The sequence below is a fragment of the Furipterus horrens genome, unplaced genomic scaffold (assembly GCF_987537825.1).
Source record: "Furipterus horrens unplaced genomic scaffold, mFurHor1.1.pri manual_scaffold_6, whole genome shotgun sequence".
Taxonomy (NCBI): Eukaryota; Metazoa; Chordata; class Mammalia; order Chiroptera; family Furipteridae; genus Furipterus; species Furipterus horrens.
In genome coordinates this window covers 185,289,415-185,309,223 of record NW_028327176.1, presented here as the reverse complement: position 1 = coordinate 185,309,223, position 19,809 = coordinate 185,289,415, and the positions used below count along the sequence as shown (strand labels likewise).

The 19,809-nt window shown below is 47.0% G+C and overlaps 1 long non-coding RNA gene across 1 annotated transcript; it reads right to left on the bottom strand.

Annotated features, from left to right (window-relative positions):
* Positions 1-3,974: 3,974 nt before the first annotated feature.
* Positions 3,975-19,028, bottom strand: LOC150007991 (uncharacterized). Its single transcript, XR_016511864.1, has 2 exons — positions 18,795-19,028; positions 3,975-4,513 (listed from the first exon to the last, which is right to left on the bottom strand). It is a non-coding gene; the product is annotated as an uncharacterized LOC150007991 (long non-coding RNA).
* Between the last annotated feature and the right edge of the window lie 781 nt (positions 19,029-19,809).

Here is a 19,809-nt window from a genome sequence, read left to right as displayed (position 1 = left end):
CCCTAGTCTCCTAGTCTTTCTTCTTTTACTCCCAAAAATTAAGCGGACAATAAAGTTGCGCCCCTGCCCTCTTCTCCTCTCTCTTTGCATGCTCTTCTGTGACAATATCATTCTTCCACAGGGGTCAGTAATCACCCCTAGGAGCTGAAGCCACATCCGCATATCCAGCCAAGACCTCTCTCTGGAGCTGCAGACTTCTAACTGCTCAGGGGACATTTTGCAAAAAAGCCTGCTGACACCAGAAATCAGCAGGATGAAACCCAAACTGCTCATGACTTGCTCAAAACCTTAGGCATACCACCTTTTTTTATTAAAGATTTTATTTATTTTCAGAGAGGGGTAGGGAGGGAAAAAGAGAAGGAGAGAACCCGCAACCCAGGCATGTGCCTTGACCAGAATCAAACCAGCAGCCTTCTGCTCTGTGGGATGACAGCCAACCCACTGAGCCACGCCAGTTAAGGCAGGAGTGCTGTCTCCATCACAGGTGCACAGACTTGAACATCCGGTGTCAGAATTTCCTCTTCCCTACACTTCGCCCCCATATCCAGCCAGTCTCCCAATCTGGGTTGTGCTGCAGCTTCTCTCACACTCATCAGGTGTAGACCCCTCCACACACACAGACCACCAGGACCCCTGCAATGGCGTGGGGCAGCTCCCAGCCCCAGCACGCACCCTGACCCCGCCGGTCCAACCAACCAACCAGCACCTCCTCAGTGACAGACCCAGCTGAGCCCAAATACAACCACACGTCCGAGACCTTCCCAGTTCTGTTCCGACCTTTGTTTCCAGCCTTTTGACCACAACGCCCTCGTAGTCCAAACTCAACAGGAGCACGCCTGGTTGCCGCAGCATCGAGGAGAGTCCTGTCTGATAGGAGAAGAATGTGTGGAGAAGAAACAGAAAGGTAAACAGATGTTCACTGGAGTTCTGTCTGTAGCTCTGGCCCTGCCAAAAGAATGCCTTTTTTTCCTTAGCTTTAAGAGGAAAAATATTTCGTAGAAGACACTGGATACATGAATGAATCGTTTAATAGAAACTTACAAGAAACTACAATAAAATGCACATGTCTACTCCAAAATGACCCAAACTAAACAGAAGAACAGGAAAATGAAAAGCACTCTCCACTTATGCAAGTAGCAGAGAATCGTTTTACAGTTACATCTGCCCCATGATAGAGTTTCATGAATCGGATAATCATAAATGGCTGGTATTGAAGCTCAGCAAGGGAGCCCTGTTACATTAGAAGAGAAAAAAATAAGTCACTAGGGTGAACCAAACCTCGCCTACTAAACAAAACTGGAAGAGACAAAACTCAAAAACTATTTGGAGCAATATTCCACCTTTAAACCAGTAATTGGAAAAAAGAAACACTGAACGTGATGATTTAACACTGAGTTCATGCCTAGGAATTAAACTTTGTCCTGATTATTTGAGGAAAGATAATAAGGAAATAAGAGATAAGATCAACGACCTCAAAGAGTACATATGCTAGCCAGAAAGATGAAACATACATGTAGGAAGCAAGATAAGAGATGAAGAAATATACCTTCCAGGGCAGTAAGTCAATACAAATGGAATAGGATTAGCATGAGGTTAGTCAAATAGATCTTCTGAACTCTGGTACATGGAAAAGGTCCCCACATTCTTTGTGTCAAAGCAAACAGAATAATGATCTGCTCCACCTTAGTTGCTTAAAAAAAGAAAGAAAAAAAAAGAAGCCTGCCTAACAGTATCTCTTGTGTTCTAGCCTCGTAATAATGATTAGATCCAAGTTCAATCATAGTTACTTAGCACTTTGGGAAGACTGTGAGCCGCTCCAGACTGAGACTCACGCCCTTTCTGATGGGAGGTGTCAACGATCCATCACCCATGCTAATGGTGGGATGCGGAGTCCCAGATAATTTAAGCAGCTGTCAGAGCTGAGCAGCTCTTCAGAATTCCATATGGCTTGTAAAACACAGAAGGGCTCTACACCCCACCCCCTCGCAAGAAAGAACCGGGAGGAAGGAGGTGAAGTCAGACACACTGGGATCCAATCCCAGCTCTCTGCCTCAATACCCTCATCAACAGTGCGGAGTTCCCAAATGCCATTCACATTGGGGTGCGGGGCGTATTCACTTAAAAAGCTGTGTGGAAGCACCTCACACAGGGCAATAAATGGCAGTGGCCACGCCTTTCCTCTCTTCCCCTGAACCCCTCAACCACTTCCTCAATACCGAGTTCTCTAAAGCAAAACCTTTCGAGCAAGAGAGACAACACTCTATGCCAAATGGGGAATTCAGGGACTACCAAACACGGAAATAAGCAGAGAGGAATGATTTTCTTGCCGGCTCTCTGGATTCCCTAACCACACCCAGCTTCAGAAGCCCAGATGACCCAAACCCAGCCGCACTGCAGGCGCCCTGAGAAGCTTCTTATGCTCAGAGAGAGGGGAAGCAGCAAGGTGTGAGCAGGAAAGAAGGGAGAGAAAACTCAGAAGCCTTAGGGTGGCGTCCACACTAACAAGCAGGAGAAAGTGAGTGAGTGAGGAGGTATTTCTATAATAGCATCTCCCATTCTCCTGTGGTTAATTCTGTGAAATATTATTATGTACAAGATAGATTCATGATTTAAAGGGCTTTGCTCAGTGGGTTTGCTTTTTGTTTTCCCCACTCTCATCCACCCAGCACAAAGGGAGAAAAAATGTGTTTTTGTAAGATCATATTCCATCAAAAACTCAAAAGATGGGGCAGGACCATCAACATAGGTAGGGATTATCTTTCTCTTCCTGCTCCATGAGTTTTGTTTTTCTCAGTGAACTCACAGTAAAGAACAGAGGCCCCAAGGTGAAGAGTTGCTCTACAGTATAAAACGGAATTGGATAATGGGGGGGGGGGGGGGGGGGAGGCAGGGACAATCAGGACTTGAACATAAAATGTTTGTGATAAACTGGCCAGAAGGAAAGATGATCTCTCTGAATTTGTGGGCTCTGCTCAAACACTGCATGTTACTTATTAACCACGTCTTTCTTCCTTTCTCTAAAGAAATCCAGTACAGTATCGGCTTTGATATATTTACAATACTTCTCTTGGCAGAAGGCCAGAGTCCACATTTGGTTTTAAAAGAAGGTTCTTCCTGCATGGAAGCTATCTCAAAAAGCCAAAACACACATGGAGAAAAGCTGAGCCTCTTGTTAACATTTTCCAAGCACACAGTAGCTATGCACCATTTGGTACCCACCAGAATCCCTCCAAAAGTCTGAAAATGCTGCCAACTTCTCTATGCAATTACAAGAATACTCCTGAAAAAAGTGTCCATTTGCAAAAGAGTTCCATTTTTTTCTGGTATGCCCATCAAAAGTTTACTGTCTCCCCGGGAAGAGTTCACTGGTTTTAGTGAGTTGGCCAAATATCAAAATAGCTGTCACTAAATGGATTTCTCAGAGCCAGATAAGGTATAAAAACAGAGGGTGACCCCAAAGGAACTAAAATTATGCCTCGCACATGTTTGAACTCTAGAGTAGTCATGAAGCAAACCCCTGTCAGACACACCTCTGGGGAGCAGGGCGGGTCGAGAGGAAGCAGCCGCTGCGACAGCGCAGTACTGAGCGGGACCGCAGTCACTGTCTTCAGCGTTCATAGGCAATTATTTCACACCCAATTATCTTAATACGGTAAAAATCTGAGAAGCCGCACGATCTCAATTCCGTTTGTTTGATTTATAAGTTGAGACCCTCTTGGGAGGCCGGCCCAAGGGAGAGAGCTTCTAATTCAAAAGATAAAACCCAGAGGAAATGATCGCCTGCCCAAACATTCCCGAACTAATGTCGATTCCAGAGTAACGCCCCCACTTCCTCGTGACAACTATGCCTTATAAGTTAAGTGGCTACCTGAAATGCCTAAGGAAATATTTTTGTGTCACTCCACATAGCAGAGTGCTCACACAACATTAACGAGGGCTGAAATGTTTCATTTAAAATAAATCAAATTTTAACATTAAAATAATTGATTTTTTTATTGATTGAGTTTAGGGAGAAAGAGGGAGGCGGGGAGAAAAACATTAGTTTGTTGTTCCACTTAGTTATACATTAATTGGCTGATTCTTGTCTGTGCCCTGACCAGTCATTGAACCTGCAACTTTGGCACATGGGGACGATGCTCTAACCAAATGGCTACTAGCCAGGACAAAAAAAAAGAAAAAGAAAATTAATTTTTGACCTATTTCCCAGGCTTAAGAAAGTGGACAATCTGTTAAACTATGTATATAGCAGTCCCGCCTCTCTAGGAAAATTTCACCCAGAGCAAAGCTGACCGTCTGTGATTCAAAGAGTATGTCTATAATATTTTTACAAATCTGTTATAACAACACACTTGTAGCCCTAACCAAACGGTCTCTGGTTCCATTTCCGGTCAGGGCACGTGCCTGGGTGGCAGGTTTGGTCCTCAGCCGGGGCGTGTGCAAGAGGCAGCCCATCGATGTTTCTCTCTCACACTGGTGTTCCTCCCGCTCTCTTTCTCCCTCCCTTCTCCTCGCTCTAAAAATAAATAAACAAATAAAATCTTTTTGAAAAACCACACATCCGCAAAACTTTGAAGACCATCACGGGGCCCCAGGAGCACACGGCGCAGGCTACACAGACCGCAGGCATTAGCAGCACAGGTTTGCATCGCTGAGCACGAACACGAGCGTCAGGGCACGGCGTGGAGCACAGGGAAAGCAGCACTGGTTGCCACGCAGCGAAAAGCAAAGCAAACACTAGAAGAGCCTCTTCCCTTCCAGGAGCCTCCGGTACCCCGCGCCCCCGTAGGAGCTCGGGAGAGCCCCCAGCCCCCAGGCGCTCCTTGCCTCCCATCGCTGGCTGATGCTTCCAACGCCACTCGCAGAGTTTCTGTCTTTTCTTGCTTCAGTCCATCAGACTTTCTCAAAAACGACTCTTCTTTGTACCTCCCTCCACCCCCTCGTTGTAAAATTCATTCTTGAAGGAGAGGCGGGAAAGTGTAAGGAAGGACAGAAGCAGAGACACATATTTTAGAAACGCTCCTCAGGTGCCTCTCTCCCCAGACTGAGAGGCTCTGCTTTAGCTAAGGCTCTGGCCTGTTCTGTGTATCCTTTGGAGGTATTTCAGAATATCTACCTATCCATCTGTCCATCCACCAATCCATCCATCCATCCATCCATCCATCCATCCATCCTAGGAATACAGATATAATACAGATATACGGATCCATATAGATACACACATATATATTAGAGACATTTTGCCTTGTATGTGACAGTTAATTTGTATGTGACAGTTAATTTGTCAACTTGGAGAGTTTTTGAAGATGAAGTTAACATTTAAATCAGTGAACACTGAGTAAAACAAATTTCCCTCCATGATGCAGGTGGCCCTCACCTAATCAGTTGAAGGCCTGCATAGACTGAAAAAGACCTGCCTGAAGAGCAAGAGGGAGCTTCTCCAAGAGACGGCCTTCGGATTGCATCCATGCCGTCAGCTTTCCTGGGTCTCCAGGCTGTCTGCGTACACTGCAGATTTTGGGTTTGCCAGCCTTCATAATCACGTGACCCTGTTTGTTATAAAACTTTTCCTGTACCTGTACACATCCAATCAGTTCTCTTTCTCTGGAGAATCCTAATACACCATATATAATACACACACACATACACATGTAAACACAGACATATGTATATAATAAACTAAAAGTTTTAAGAAACAATAACTATCCTCACTACGTGTTACATATTTAGATATTCTCTAATCTATTATGCTTTGCTATTCTCCCTTGTGTGAATCTTAGCGTGGTTCTTGAATACAAAAAAAAAAAAAAAAAAATTCAAAAGCCATTGAAAATGTTTTTAAGTTTCTTTCTATTTCTAGAATTAAAGAAAAATTTTAACCGGACCCACTAAACTGATGTCATTACCCGTTACTCATAGTTTGAAAAACACTGTTTTATTCAAAAGGCTGCACACAGTAAACAATGTTCTGCACCTGAATTTCTCCCTTTAATATAGCACAGAGATGTTTCCATATCTATGGATATTTAGTTCATTTCCATTTAGATCTTTTCTTATAAAGACAGTGAGCTAAGAAAGAAGAGCAAAAATAAGGGTTTCGAAGACCTCAGAACAGAGAATCATAGAGTACCAAAGTCAAGTGTGAACTACAGTTTCCCTGATCTTAGGGCTTCGAAAAGCAGTGACAAAAGGAGCCAAGAGCAGCAGGCAGACATCTTTTTTGGATACGTGTGACTGACTGAAATCTTTCATTCCCTTTACTGAAACACCAGTACTCCTTCCAACTCCCCCCCCTTATCTATTTTTCAGCAAAGATTCCAGTAAAGATTAGGAAACTCAATCTCAGGTTAGACCACCAGACTTACAAGAATAGATTAAATTATTTCAATTCAATTACACATACCTGCTGAGTGCAAGGCAGGAAGGCACATCTCTGTTACCCAAATCATCCCTCTCCTTTCCTTTCTTCTGACAGTTTCCCCATTTCTGCCTGAAATGGGCTGTAATTCTTCTTTGTTACCATGAAAATCTCAAACTCAATGACTCCCTCTCTACCGTTAGATCCTAAATACATTTTCTTATATTAAAAAGTTAAGTCCTGCCCTGGCTGGTGTGGCTCAGTGGGTTGAGCACTGGCCTGCGAACCAAAAGGTCACAGGATCAATTCCCAGTCAGGGCACACGCCTGGGTTGCCGGCCAGGTTCCTGGCTGGGGGCGTGTGAGAGGCAACCACACATTGATGTTTCTCTCCCCTCGTCTTGCTCTCACTCTTCCCCTCTCTCTAAAAAATAAATAAAATCTTTTCTTTTTCTTAAGTCTTTTGGTCAGATGCTTTCAACAGTTTCAAGGGTTTACTGTGCCCTTTCACAGATAGGAAAACAGACCCTGAAGGGCTGAATGATGCCCAAGGGCCTAGATCTCCATTCGGGGAAGACCAGCAAAGACACTCCAGGGCGGCGGTTCTCCAAATGGGGTCCCAGAACAGCAGGAGCTGCATCCCCAGAAACGCTCAGGAATAAAAATCCTCAGGCAATCCCAGACTCCAGTCAGAACCTGCAAGGGTGGGGCCAAGAGACTTGGGTTTAATTTTGATTTTTATTACTTATTTACTTATTTATTTTTAGAGAGAGGGGAAGGGAGGGAGAATGAGAGGGAAACATCAATGTGTGGTTGCCTCTCATGCGTCCCCAACTGGGGACCTAGCCTGCAACCCCAGCATGTGTCCTGACTGGGAATTGAACCTGCAACCCTTTGGTCTACAGGCTACACCAGCCAGGGTAGAGAGACTTGGGTTTTAACAAGCCCTCCAGGATATTCTGATGCCCCAATTTTGATAACCTACGTTCTGGAACAATCCCCATTACTGTTCCATTGTTCTCTTCCTCTTCCCATTCTGACCCCCATATCTCTACTGTAGTGCTCAGGAAGCAAGCACCCCCAAAATACTGAAGCTGACTAGAGAGAGAGTCACCCACTGAAACAATGAAGACCCCACAAGGAGGCGCCCAAACGCTGGACAATGCAGTCCATACATTTCTAGTCTCTCAGTAAGAACACTCATCCAAAAGGGTCAAATAAAAGTTTTGAAGTTTTCAAGAAATAATTCTGGGGAGCAAAATTTATAAATATTTCAGAAATTAAACTTCAAAATAGATGAGCCATCCTTTGAAACTTACTTCCAGAAACCCAGGATCCTGGTACCTACCCTGGATTGTCAGAGACCAAACACATCTGCCATGAACGCCAAAAAGACAAAGATAAAACATGGGGGGCTTATTAAACTATGAGACAGCTCCTTCCAGGAAAACCTAATTTGGATACTTAAAAATAAGTAGGTACACAGCTGTTTCTCCCCTTCCAGCCTGCGATGATTAATTCTGCCACACCTCCTATTTTATGAAGTCTGAGGTGTGTATCAGTCACCTGCGCCGGAGAATTTGCTCACCTCCTGCAAAGCAAACATATAAGAGGCCCCAGGCAGACTGGCTGCTAGCCACAGGCCGCATCTCAATCTCAGGCCAGTTTAACAAAATTCAAGAATACCCCATGAGAAATGAGGACAGGAAGCTTGTGTATCTAAAGCTCAGAGGCATTTACTGTCTGAATCACCGTATCCAAACCAGCGACTCGTTTTTTCCTTTATGAAAGTAAAACAGTTTAAACTAGTCCCCATTAAGCACTCACTAGATGAACTTCCGTCTTGAAAAGTAAATATATACTAAGCAGGAGTGGGGGTAGAGGAGGAGCAGGGGGTGGGGGATGGGGTACAGGAAGGAGAGGCTTCTCATTCCCTGCAGTGAATACTAACGTGCACAGTGTGATGGGCCCCAGGAGAACAGAGCACCGCCCCAGCCTCTCTGCTCATTTATTCCCTTCAGATGCACTAGGATGCAGGCACACACCGCAGCATCGGGACGTGATAGGGGAAGCCTGTCTCCTCTCATAGCAACGCCCCCCACCCGCACCTGCACAAGCTCCCAGCTGCTTGCATGTACCTGCAAAAACCTGCGTAATAATTCAATAACGAAGACACAAAACCTGAAAACCAGACTTCAGACCACAGTTGCAGGGGGATTTTTTTTTTGGACTGGACAGTAAACTCCTTCCCTCGACTGCTGCGCTGTCACCGCAAGGCTGCAGTCGGCTGTCCTTGGCTGTCCGAGGACCGAGGGTGCCCTGGAGGGGCGTGGCCACCTTCCAACAGAGCACCAGTCATGGTCCCAGCTGCCATCTCCACAGGTACATTCCTAACCTCCCCGGTTAACATGGACATAATCAAAACAGCACGTATTCTGAGTTTTACCTTATAATTATTTTGTTTACAATTAATATGTCAAAAGACTTTGAAGATGTCAGCAGGCTTCATTTTAAAACAATTACTGACCAAAACATATTTATAACATAAAGGCAAGACAGCGCTTACATAAAATAAAGTGGGAAACTAGATTGCTCCTAAGATTCATTTCAACTCCAATAATGTTATCAGATTGGTCAAAAAGTTCTTTTGTTTTTTTCCATAAGATGGCTCTAGTAGTGCTTAATTGTCTTTAGCTTCATTCAAAACAATTGTTAGATTACATTGTGACAGCTGTCAGATCAGCACGCATTTAAAAAAATCAAAATTTGTGAATTTTTGTGCAGCCATTTTAATATTGAAGATGGAAGACTATATGTGGCATTTTTGGCATATTATGCTTTATTATTTCAAGAAAGGTAAAAACACACCTGAAATGCAAAATAAATAAATAAATCTGTGCAGTGTATGGAGAAGGTGCTATGACTGACCAAATGTGTCAAAAGTGGTTTGTGAAGCTTCGTGGTACTAGTGACATTTTGGCCAAATAATTCTTTGCGGTGGGGCTGTCTTACGCATCAGAAGATGTTTAGCAGCACCCTGGCCTCAACCCACTAGAAGCCAATAGCAGGAGATAGCTGACCAACTCAAAATACCCAAATCAATCTAATTATTGGTGAAAATGAAAAATGTGTCTTATTTAATGGGAAGAAATTATGGACTTTCTGGCCAACCCAATAGATGGTGTCCTCAACCCCCTCCCTACTCACACTTAATTCAGAAAAGGCCTATTTATCTTTGCACAAATGACACCAACTGCTTTAACCAACATAAGAAGCTGCAGTTGCAGGCCACTGTCTACATGCAAAGTCCTGCTTTCTTCTGGGCAGGCTCTAAAGCTAAGAAGTGGCTTTTTGATGCAATCCTCAGAGCAGGTCCTTCTAACTTGTAAGCAAGAGCAAAGGATTTAGGATCTAATCCGAGTTATACTGGCTGTTCACTCTTATGAGAGGAAATTAAAGCTGGTCAATGTCCCTTCCCCAAAACATCAAGCTTCTCTGCTTAAAAAACGGGTCGACAGGATCGCCCAGTGAGCGTCCCTGGGGCCCAGCCACTCCTGTGGCCTCGCTGGCCAAAGACATTTACCTTGCTAAACATTAAACACTGTCATCTTCAAGAAAAAAAAAAAAAAAAAACGGGTCGAATTAGATGATTTCTAAAGCTTATTCTGTTCTAAAATGCTTACTGATCCATGACAACTATTAAGTAATATAGCGTGGCTTATAAATGCACCACAACATTTTGAATATGCACATGTCAATATAAATCCTCATGTCTGTATCACTATTAGTTATATATCTTCCAAAGTTTGTCATATCTTCTCCTGCACACAGAAATCTAACTGTACTTTTGCACTTAGAGATTATTCAAGAAAAATGCACTCTATAAATGTTTACAGGTTTTCCTTTAGACAATAAGAAAGTTATGCAAGGTGTCATTTAATGTCGACAACAAAATGTGCGCACGCCCATCCATTTTCATACTGATTTGCTGAAAATACCAAGTGCTGGGTGCTAACGCTGTTTACACCATTCAAGTTTTGGGGAATTTTCTAGTTAATGAGATTTATCAAGCCATCAAAATTTAGCTTCTGTGACAGATAGCTCTTCAGAAATGCCACAGTGCCGTGACATTCACCTCTCAACAGACACCAAGACATTCGCAATTGTCAACCATCCTTCCAGACTCAATTTCCTCACACATGCAGAGGAATGGTTCAGGTGGCACCAGGTGCATTGGATTTAGTGGCGTCCCTAAGTTTGTAAAGACATGTCATTTTAAAATTCCAATTACATGGACAGCTATATCAGAACTAAACAAAACAGAGCCTGTTAGAAGGCTTAGGAAATGGCTGTTATTGAAGAAATAGAAATACTTCTTCATTAATAGTTATTACAAAATAGATATTTCTAAGTTGATTGAAATTTTCCCTATTAGCGCTCACTATTAATATGCTTATAACATTACCCACAACTCCCTAGATCACAGATAATAGCCTTCTACCAATATCCAATTGCTCACCCTGGATGTATCAAGACCCAGCACATTTACCGGCCCTTCCTCCTGATGCGCGCACTGGGTGAGGGTCTGTCGCTCAGTCTTCCTCAAATGCCAGTGAGCACAATAGCACATCAAAAACACAGTACTTTTAAATTTTTATAAAATTCTTTCTTTGGCTTTCTTATACTCTAATTGCTGCATAGATTCATTGAGTTTTATGGCTGAAGGACACCCCAAAAGCCATTTAATCCACCACCAAAGTTACAAATTAAGAAATAGAAACCCACAGAGAATGCCACATTTGGTTCAAGGTCATGTCGCTCATTTTGGCAAAACTACTTAAAACCCAGAGCTCCAGCCTTTGTTCACTATGGTTTGCTGACGGCCTAGGTTATTACCGCTCACCAGACAAACACCAAGAACAATGTAATCAAGCCCGTGTCCTTCACACAGTTCATCCTTTGCTGTCTATTGGAATGGAGAGAAGTAAAGGCACTGAAAAGTCATGTGCCCGAAACATCCCAAACAGCACCTTTATGGAATGATGGCTTTTATGCAGTGAGGAAGCAGTCCACCTGGGAGAGGGGGAGGATAGACACTCCGCTGTGTGGGCCACACAGCCATGGATACGGTGGCCCCTGTGCGTGGTGAGGACCCAGTTACTTTTCCGCAGAAAATGAGGGTTAGAAAAGGATCCGGGAGAGCTTCAGAAGGATGACAACTGAGAGGAGCCTACAGGGCTGAGGAAAGCAGTACTTCCCAGCCATAACCACCACACTCGGCAATAGAAGATGAAAAAAAAAAAAAAAATGACCTGCTAGCAGGGTTTGGATGTCTGTATAATGAACGGATGCAGTCAGTGAGATTTCTGGTTTTCTTTTAAATACCGCATAAAATGGAGTTATGTACTCACGTGATACGCAGTTCACGCCAACCAAAAGTTCCACGGGCCACTGTTCAGGGAGAGTTGTTCCAGAAAACCACAGTTTCATGGGATGATTGAGATTTTCCAGAGGGGAAGTTCAAGATGGACCAGTTCAATGGGAAAATCGTTTGGTTTCTGATTTGGCAAATGTTTGCCAAGGCTTCATGTCTTCATACAGGAGGTATTGATCCCAGCAGTTCCAAATGCCACTAATACAAATGATAACTTAGTTCATTTCAATGTATTCCAGATGTTTTCATCCTCGGTTTCTGTTCAACCATAGGAAAGCCCTCTTTGCAAAGTGCAATCAAAGCCACTTCATAGGAGCTTCATGGTTATCCAGAATGGCAAGAGCAAATATAAGCATTATTCTATCAACCACCATCCTAGCATGAGGCTTGAAGAGGAAAGTTAAGAAGTTGATGCCTCAGCTACAGAAGACACTGGAAATCATTGAAAACAACTCTGTTTTCTCTCTGAGGAATCTAAAGCCCTCAATTGTTCGGGGGAGTGGCCAAATGAGTAAAAGGTGTACGTATTCCCGATCAGAATTCAGACCTATAACTACCCAATATAATGGCATTGCTACATCTTCATACTTAGAAAGATGGAGAAACCTTTATTTTATTTTACTTTTGGCACTTTATGATTGAGAGAGTCCATTTAAAGAGCGGGCTCTCTGGCAAAGGGTCATTGAACTCCATAATCAGGACACGGCCTTTAAAAACAGGTGCAGGCACCACGTCTCACATCCCACCAACCGCCACTGGAGAGCGCTCACTAAGGGACCACGCTGAGTCAGCGAAGCACCGCCTGTGATGGAGAATCACCAACACCTGGACGCCCCCTGGTAACTATGACTCATGCAGACCACGCATGAAGAGGGCCGAGGAGCACAGCAGCTCCACTGCGTCCCCGTGGGTGAGGACAGGCAAAGAGCAGGACCGAGGGAACGGTGCGCGGAGGAATGGAAAAGCGAAGGCGTGGCCTGTACTCGGCCCTCCCTGCCCACAGCTCCACCCTGCTGACCCCTTAATGGACAGAAGTCGAGGCAGACAAATCCCACATCGCGGGAGGGAAGAGCTTCCGCCTCTGGACCGCGTTCACGGTGGCAGGCGTGGCTCTGAGCACATTGTGCTCACTGATTCATTCAGTTCCCGGTTCTCAAAACAGGCTTCTCCGAGGGGAGCACTGCGGCCACCCTCCTTTCGGAGGTGACCACCCCGAGGCATGGAACGCTCTTTACTGGACAAAAAACCACTCTGAATTTGAAAATGACAACCTAAAACAGTGCACAAAACCCCATCACTCCATTTTAAAGGCACTGGGAACCCTTATCTTTGACCAGTTCAACGGAAGGTTTACAAGCGTGTTTCCTACGCCATTTCCCAAACTACTAAGAAGACAAGAGGATCTTCAGTGTTCTGGTTTTACGTCCTGCTCCCCAATGTACAGGAATCACTTACTAATGGCAACTCCGGAAGGACGACGACGGAGAGACACAGTCAGAAACTGAACCATGGATTTCAAAGAACCCTTGTAACCCCACACCATGAAAGTACAATGGAAGCTGCAGGCCAGGTTCTGTTACTCAATCACAAAACCTCATAAATGGAAACAAAGCAGACAGAGTCCCAGCTGGGGTGCCTGGCGAGGAGGGAGCTGGATCCCAGGCCGGAGAGAATCCCAGATAAGAAACCCATGACACCCTGCTGGTGGGAACTTTCTTGGGGTACCACCCTGCACCCCCCCCCGACTTTGGTCTGTGGGAGGGCTTCAGCCCAGGCACTTCTTGTTCTTTCTTAAAATTATGAACTCACTCATAAAAGTAAAAGCTTTCCAAGTCTAGATTTTTATGGAAAAACCTTGATTCATTGACAGCTGTAGACGTGCTAACAGTTGAGACGGGATGGAAGAAAGGAAGGCGCTTACTCAGAACTGAGTCTAACGTCAGCTATGGGACCTCATAGCCACGTGAAGCTGGGTGAGGAGAAGGAGGGGCTCCTTCTCCTGTGTCGTGGGGAACAGGGCACATCCTTAACTGGATATGACCCTCCCTGCTCGCGTGTCCTCTCCACCTCCCTTACATTCGGTTGGCAAAAAAGTCTGTTGAGTGTTTTCCGTAACATAAAAGACATATTTTTTATTTTCACCAATAACTTGATTTGATTTGGATATTTTGAGTATGCCAGCCATCTCCTGCTGCTGGCTTCTAGTGGATAGAGGCCAGGGGCGCTGCTAAACATCTTCCAATGCATGAGACAGCCCCACCGCAAAGAATTATTTCGCCAAAATGTCAATAGTACCAAGAAACTTCACAGACCGCTTCTGACACATTTGATCAGTCGCAGCACCTTTTCCACGCACTGCACAGATCTTTGCATTTGTATTTCAGGTGCGTTTTTACCTTTCTTGAAATAATAAAGCATAATATGCCAAAGCTGCCACGTACCTTCTTCCATCTTCGATATTAAAATGGCCACACAAAAGTTCACCAATTTTGATCATTTTTTTTGCAGTGCACATTGATATGACAGCTGTCACCATACAAGCTAACAGAATTGTTTTGAATGAAGTTAAAGACAACTAAGCACTACTACAGCCATCGTATGGAAAAAAACAAACTTTTTGGCCACCCCAGTACTTCAGGAACCCCTCCCCTTGCCTGTCCCCACGACCCTCCTGGCACAGCCTTTGCTAGCTGCAATATTACATTTGATGACCTTTCTGCCATTCTTGCTTCCCTCACTGCACTCACCCCAACCTAAAAGGGGACTGGTCTGAAATGCAAATCACTCCTCTGCCTAAAACTAAAGGGATTTGCTGCTTTTATGTCACTTGCCTGTCTTCTCTCCTTGAAGTCAGTTCTCTGACTAAAGTTCAGAGATTAAGGGTAGAGGGGCCCCCTAACGACCTCATCAGTGGTGAGGGCCCACTGTATAGGCCTCAGTTCCTTCCTCCTTCCACCAGAGCCTTGGGGCACTCTTCAGGGGGAATGCAGGGCCTGATGTGACAGAGCCTTGCCCAGGGCCTGCCACGGGTTCCAACTCCAGTCTTGTCACTCCTCAGTGTCCCCACGTTTGAGGAGTGCTTTCACACATGTAAGCTCATCTGATCCTTCTAACAACTCAGAGACTTTTGAGGTCACATGAAGAAACTGAGGCTGGTGATGTTTTAGACCTGCAAAATCAAGGCTAGTTTGGAGGCAGACCTGTTCATTCCAAATCCTGAGTTTTTCTATGAAGCCTTTGTATGGGGAGTTCTGGCTTCCTTTATGGAAAACAATTTCTACCCATCCCTTCCATGAAGTTTATACTTTTTATTGCACTTAAGGAATACAAACACACAAGCCAAATTCCACCATAATAGACTCCAAAGGACTTTGGTTTGTGCTATATCAAATAATTACTTTAAATAAGTAAACTATCAACTGGCTCATTCAGTCACTTCTGCACTCAGCAAGTATTTAACACAGGCTTACTTTGCACGGGACATTGTGTTTGAGGCTAAGAATCTTCCCTCTCCCTCTCCTTGAGATATTATTAGTCTATACCTTCAAGATTTCCCAACTGAAGCCAACGAGGGAAGACACAGAAGACTGTTCTATAGGTACTTGAATAAAAAAAAGCAATGAATTAAGAGTCAGGAAATCTGAGAGGTCCTGGTTATGGCCCTACATAACCTCCATTTCCATAAAATGGGACAATTGGCATGATCTTTAAAATTAGTGTATGTTATAAACCCTAGAGATGCCAGGACTTCGTATAACTGGCAAGTTCTTTGACAGTCACAAGTATTGCAATATATTATTTTATATCACAACTTTATAAATTTCTGTGAGATGATCCATATGTTGATTGTAGCTTAAAAAGATATCTCCAGATTGCCCCACAAATTGTTAGATGTGTTTAACTACATACAAATAGGGAGCATTTACAAGAATCTTGCAGCCAATCGAGCCCGCAGATTGCTCCAGTGTGGTAACTGCATTTTTCACATGTCACTTGTGATCTTAAATGCTGATCCCACTGGAGGACCTGAATAAATCAGACTCAAAGCCTTCCTTTTTTACGTTGTTTAATTCTGTGAAATGTCACTTTAGGATGCCTTGCATGTGGCCTAGCACTCCACACCAACTTATTAGCACACGTTAATAGGCAAAGCTCTTTCTGGCCTTCCTTGCCAGGATCTCGCACCCTTAACTCCCTCAGCACATCGTGATTAGACACGCAAACCTTAGCGCCTGGACTGGTAATCAGCTGAGGAGGCCCCCCACGTGTTGGCATACATCTCTGATGCCCACCCGTGAATTCACACGCCCAGCGCGAGTCTCCCCTGTAATCAAGAAGACATCTAAGAATCAGCTGGTGAGCCAGACACAAAGCAAACTGAAGCGCATTCCTACACACTGACATGGGAGGATTCTGCCTCCCAGCCCTTCTCTCCTGAATTCTTTTCTCACTTGTTCAAAGGAACCTGAGACGAGTTTCTGCTCTGTCAGCCGGTGACGGGTGTTGAGTATAACTGTGGGGAGAGGCGAAGCAGGGACACCATTGGCCCACCCTGTGCCCCCTCCAGGGGACACGAGGGCACCAGGGGCTTGGCAAACAAGCGCACGCTGGATTTCGGCCCCCACTTTCCCACTGGACAGGATGACCTGTGCACTGAACAATCCGCACAACTGGACAAGGTGGCGTGGCCAGGTGTGTTGAAAGAAAAATCTCTTCTAGCAAAGGCAATGCCCATGGAGAAGAAAGAGTTTAACAGCCTAGAGATAACAGGGAAAGCAAGCCTCCTAGAGAAGCTCTCTGACTGACACATGAAGGATGGGTGGGTAATCAACAGATGGGCAAGTGGAGCAGGAACAGTCTGAGCAGAACGCTCGCTCATTTCCAGACCACTGTCTGGAAACGACAACGTGGAAGTCATTTGAAGGGTGTGTGCATGTGCATATGGAAGGGAGGGGGCTGGGGACAGTCAGGAAGTGAGACTGGAAAGGCAGGCCAAGGCCAGATTAAGAAGATTTTATATGGCACATGAAGGGGCTGAAACCTGATTCTGAGATCATCAGGGGCTTCTTAGGTAAATAATAAGCTCTTCTTCAGTTGCACCTTGCCAGGTTTTTCATATTTACCACTCACAAAAACCTCTGATACCCTAAGCAGCAAGTCTCGTCCTGTAAAACGAGCAAAGAAAATCCAGGAGACAAGAAGTTTGCTTTCAGACCTACACCAATCTCCATGATACATATGTAGAAAGTAAACGCCTTAAAGGGTATCAGGAAATATCTTTAAGTGTGTATATACACAAATTTTATTGGTTATGCTCAAATTACAGCCCAGTAATTGACACCCTTTATTCAGAGACTAGGCCTGACATATTTATAGCATATGGTCTGCACCTGTAAGAAACTTGGAAGACTTACGATTTAAAACACCTTTTTTAGATGCACTCTGGCTTAAATCTATTGGAGGAGGCATTGAGATAGCCAGGTGCTACCCGTTAAAATAATTATGTCAACTGCATTTGAAGAACAGAAGGGGAATTCGTGAACAACCATGAGAAGAGAACCCCAGGATCTTCCCCACATGGTGAATAAAGGTCACATCACGACGCAAGGCCACCTAGAAGATTAAAAGGGTCACCAGACCCAGCGCAGAGGAAATGCGGGAAAAAATTCTTCATGGATGGAATTATCCTCGGGACCAAACCGCCTCCCCCTCTCCCACCAGTTCAGTCAAGTCACCCTATTTTTGCTATTTTGAAAAGAAGAGGCGTGGAAGCTCATCCATATTAAGTTTCACCGTTTCTTAAAGAGAAACTACCCGGTGCAATCTTACTCCCATACCTTGACGGCGGCCGTCTGCAGTCATTGGTGGGAAGAATAGACTCTTTTCTTCCTAAACTGTTTTTGGTAAATATGATCCATTTGGGACACTACGTGTCGGCTTTCCCAGAAACTTGGCACCTCAGCCCCCCCCCTCCCCCCACACACACACCCCACCTCCAATAACAGAGCCCGTCGAGCACGGTGGCGGGTGACCCTGGCGAAGCTTCTCCCCTTTCCCAGAGGCGACGCCAAGTCCCACCGCGCGGCAGAGCCCGGGGCTAGGCAGGGGCTTGGCACGGGCTTGGCAGGGTCCCCGCGGCTCTGAAAGTTGAGCCGCCGCCCGGCCAGGACCGGCTCCCCCAGCACCCACGACGGCCGGGCTTGCGGCGGGGGCCCACGCACACGGGAGGCCGGGGCAGAGCTGGGGGGAGCCCGCGGGCGTGGGGACCAGGGCACGGCGTGTAAGTGACTCCTCGGCCGGGCCAGGCGCCGGGGCGCTGCCACTGTCCGCGGGGCTCGTGCCCGCTCTGCGCTCCGTAGCCGCGACCCTCCGCGCACCTCCCGGGAAAGCGGGGAGAGCGCCGGGAACAAAGCGGAGAGGAGTTGGGACCGCGGGCCGGCGCCGGGCCCGCCCGCAGGGGAGGCCGCCGCAGCGGGAGCAGCGCCCGCTCGGGGCAGGTCTGGGGCCCGCCCTCCGCCGCCCGCCCTGGGTCCCTTACCTCGGCTGCGGCACGGGCACGGGGCACCGGGCACCGGCCGCCCGCGGGCCACCCGGCCGCTCCTGTACCGCCGCCGCGCCCCCAGCGCGAGGCCCCGATAGAACGTGGGGGGCGCCCAGGCGGAGTTGGAGAAGTTGCTGGGACCCCTTGGTCCTCCCCGGGAGCCGGCGGGGAGTCTCCGGCGACCGCGGCCACACTGCGCCTCGCCCAGCGAGCAGCGCCCTTGCAGTCAAGGGTGGCCCCAGCTTACTCCCCAGCCGCGGGCCCGCCTTCTTCCCCGCCCCGCCCTGCCCACCCCCATTCTACTCACCGAGGCCCCCTCCTCCCAAACCCCGGCCCGCGCCAGTCCCCCGCCGCGCCCGCCTAGGCGCGCCCGCGGCGGCCCCAACCCTCACCCCCCGCGTTTTCTCCGGGACATGCCAACTACCCCAAACCAAGAACTCAGCAAAGCACTGAGTAAGCGCCTACCCCGAGCGAGGCGCTCCGGCTGCCATCGGAAGCGCTGTGCGAAGCAGATCCAGGACCTTCCCCAAAGAGCCCCCAGTGGAGACGGCGTTTCCTCGGGTACCACCAAAGGCAGGAGCAGGCGGGATCTCAAGTCCCGTGGGCAGGCAGGGGAGACAGAGAGGGGTCGAGGCGCCACTTGAGTGGAGACAGAACTCTGGAGAATTCGGACTTTCCAGGTGGAGAAGCTGCGGCGGATTTATGAGAGACACCTGAGTGATCCAGAGGCCCGGGGAAGGGCGGGGAGGTTGGGGAGGCCGCTCCGGAGAGCAGGAATGAGAGCTGTGTTCCTGGGATCGCTGCCCTGGCTTTCACAAAGGCTTTCCCTGGAGAGGAGAGGGAAGGGCAGGCAGATGTGGCGCCTCCAAGAAGCAGGCGCCCAGACAGGACTGGCTGTGGATTTTCTTAGGGCTGTGGAACTCAATGGGAGGGGCGCGCAGAGCGCCTGGGCCCCAGCCAGGCTTGATGCACATCAGACCCCAGTGAGGGAGGGAGGGGAGCCCTCAGCCTAACCTGCTGCTTATCTAAGGAAGCTCATCTGTGAGTCCTGCTGCCGAAGTGCCCCATCGTAGGGGTCCCCATTCTCCAGGAGCCCAGCTGTCCTGGTATCCGTGTTTCTCTCTACCAGTCACTGGCCGGGAGCAGCAACCAGGAGGGAAGTGTGGCCTGGGGCACGAACCCAGAGACGAACTTCAGAGCACAACAGCGAGGGCCCTTGGTCAGCTAAGCTCTAAGGTAGCCAGAGACAACTGGAAATCTGCGGGCGAAAGTCCTTCAGCCACCAACAGTCTAAAAGAAATCCAATCAGGTTTCCCACACAGAGCCCAAGTGAAGGCCCAAGAGTTTGCTGTGAGCAGACAGACCTGGCTCTCCACCTCCCGTGGCCACCGGCTCTGTGCACACGGAGCTGGTGACTGACCCATCCTGCTACCTGGCCTCTCCCCGGTCCTGTCTGCACAGGTGCACACGTGGCTCTGCC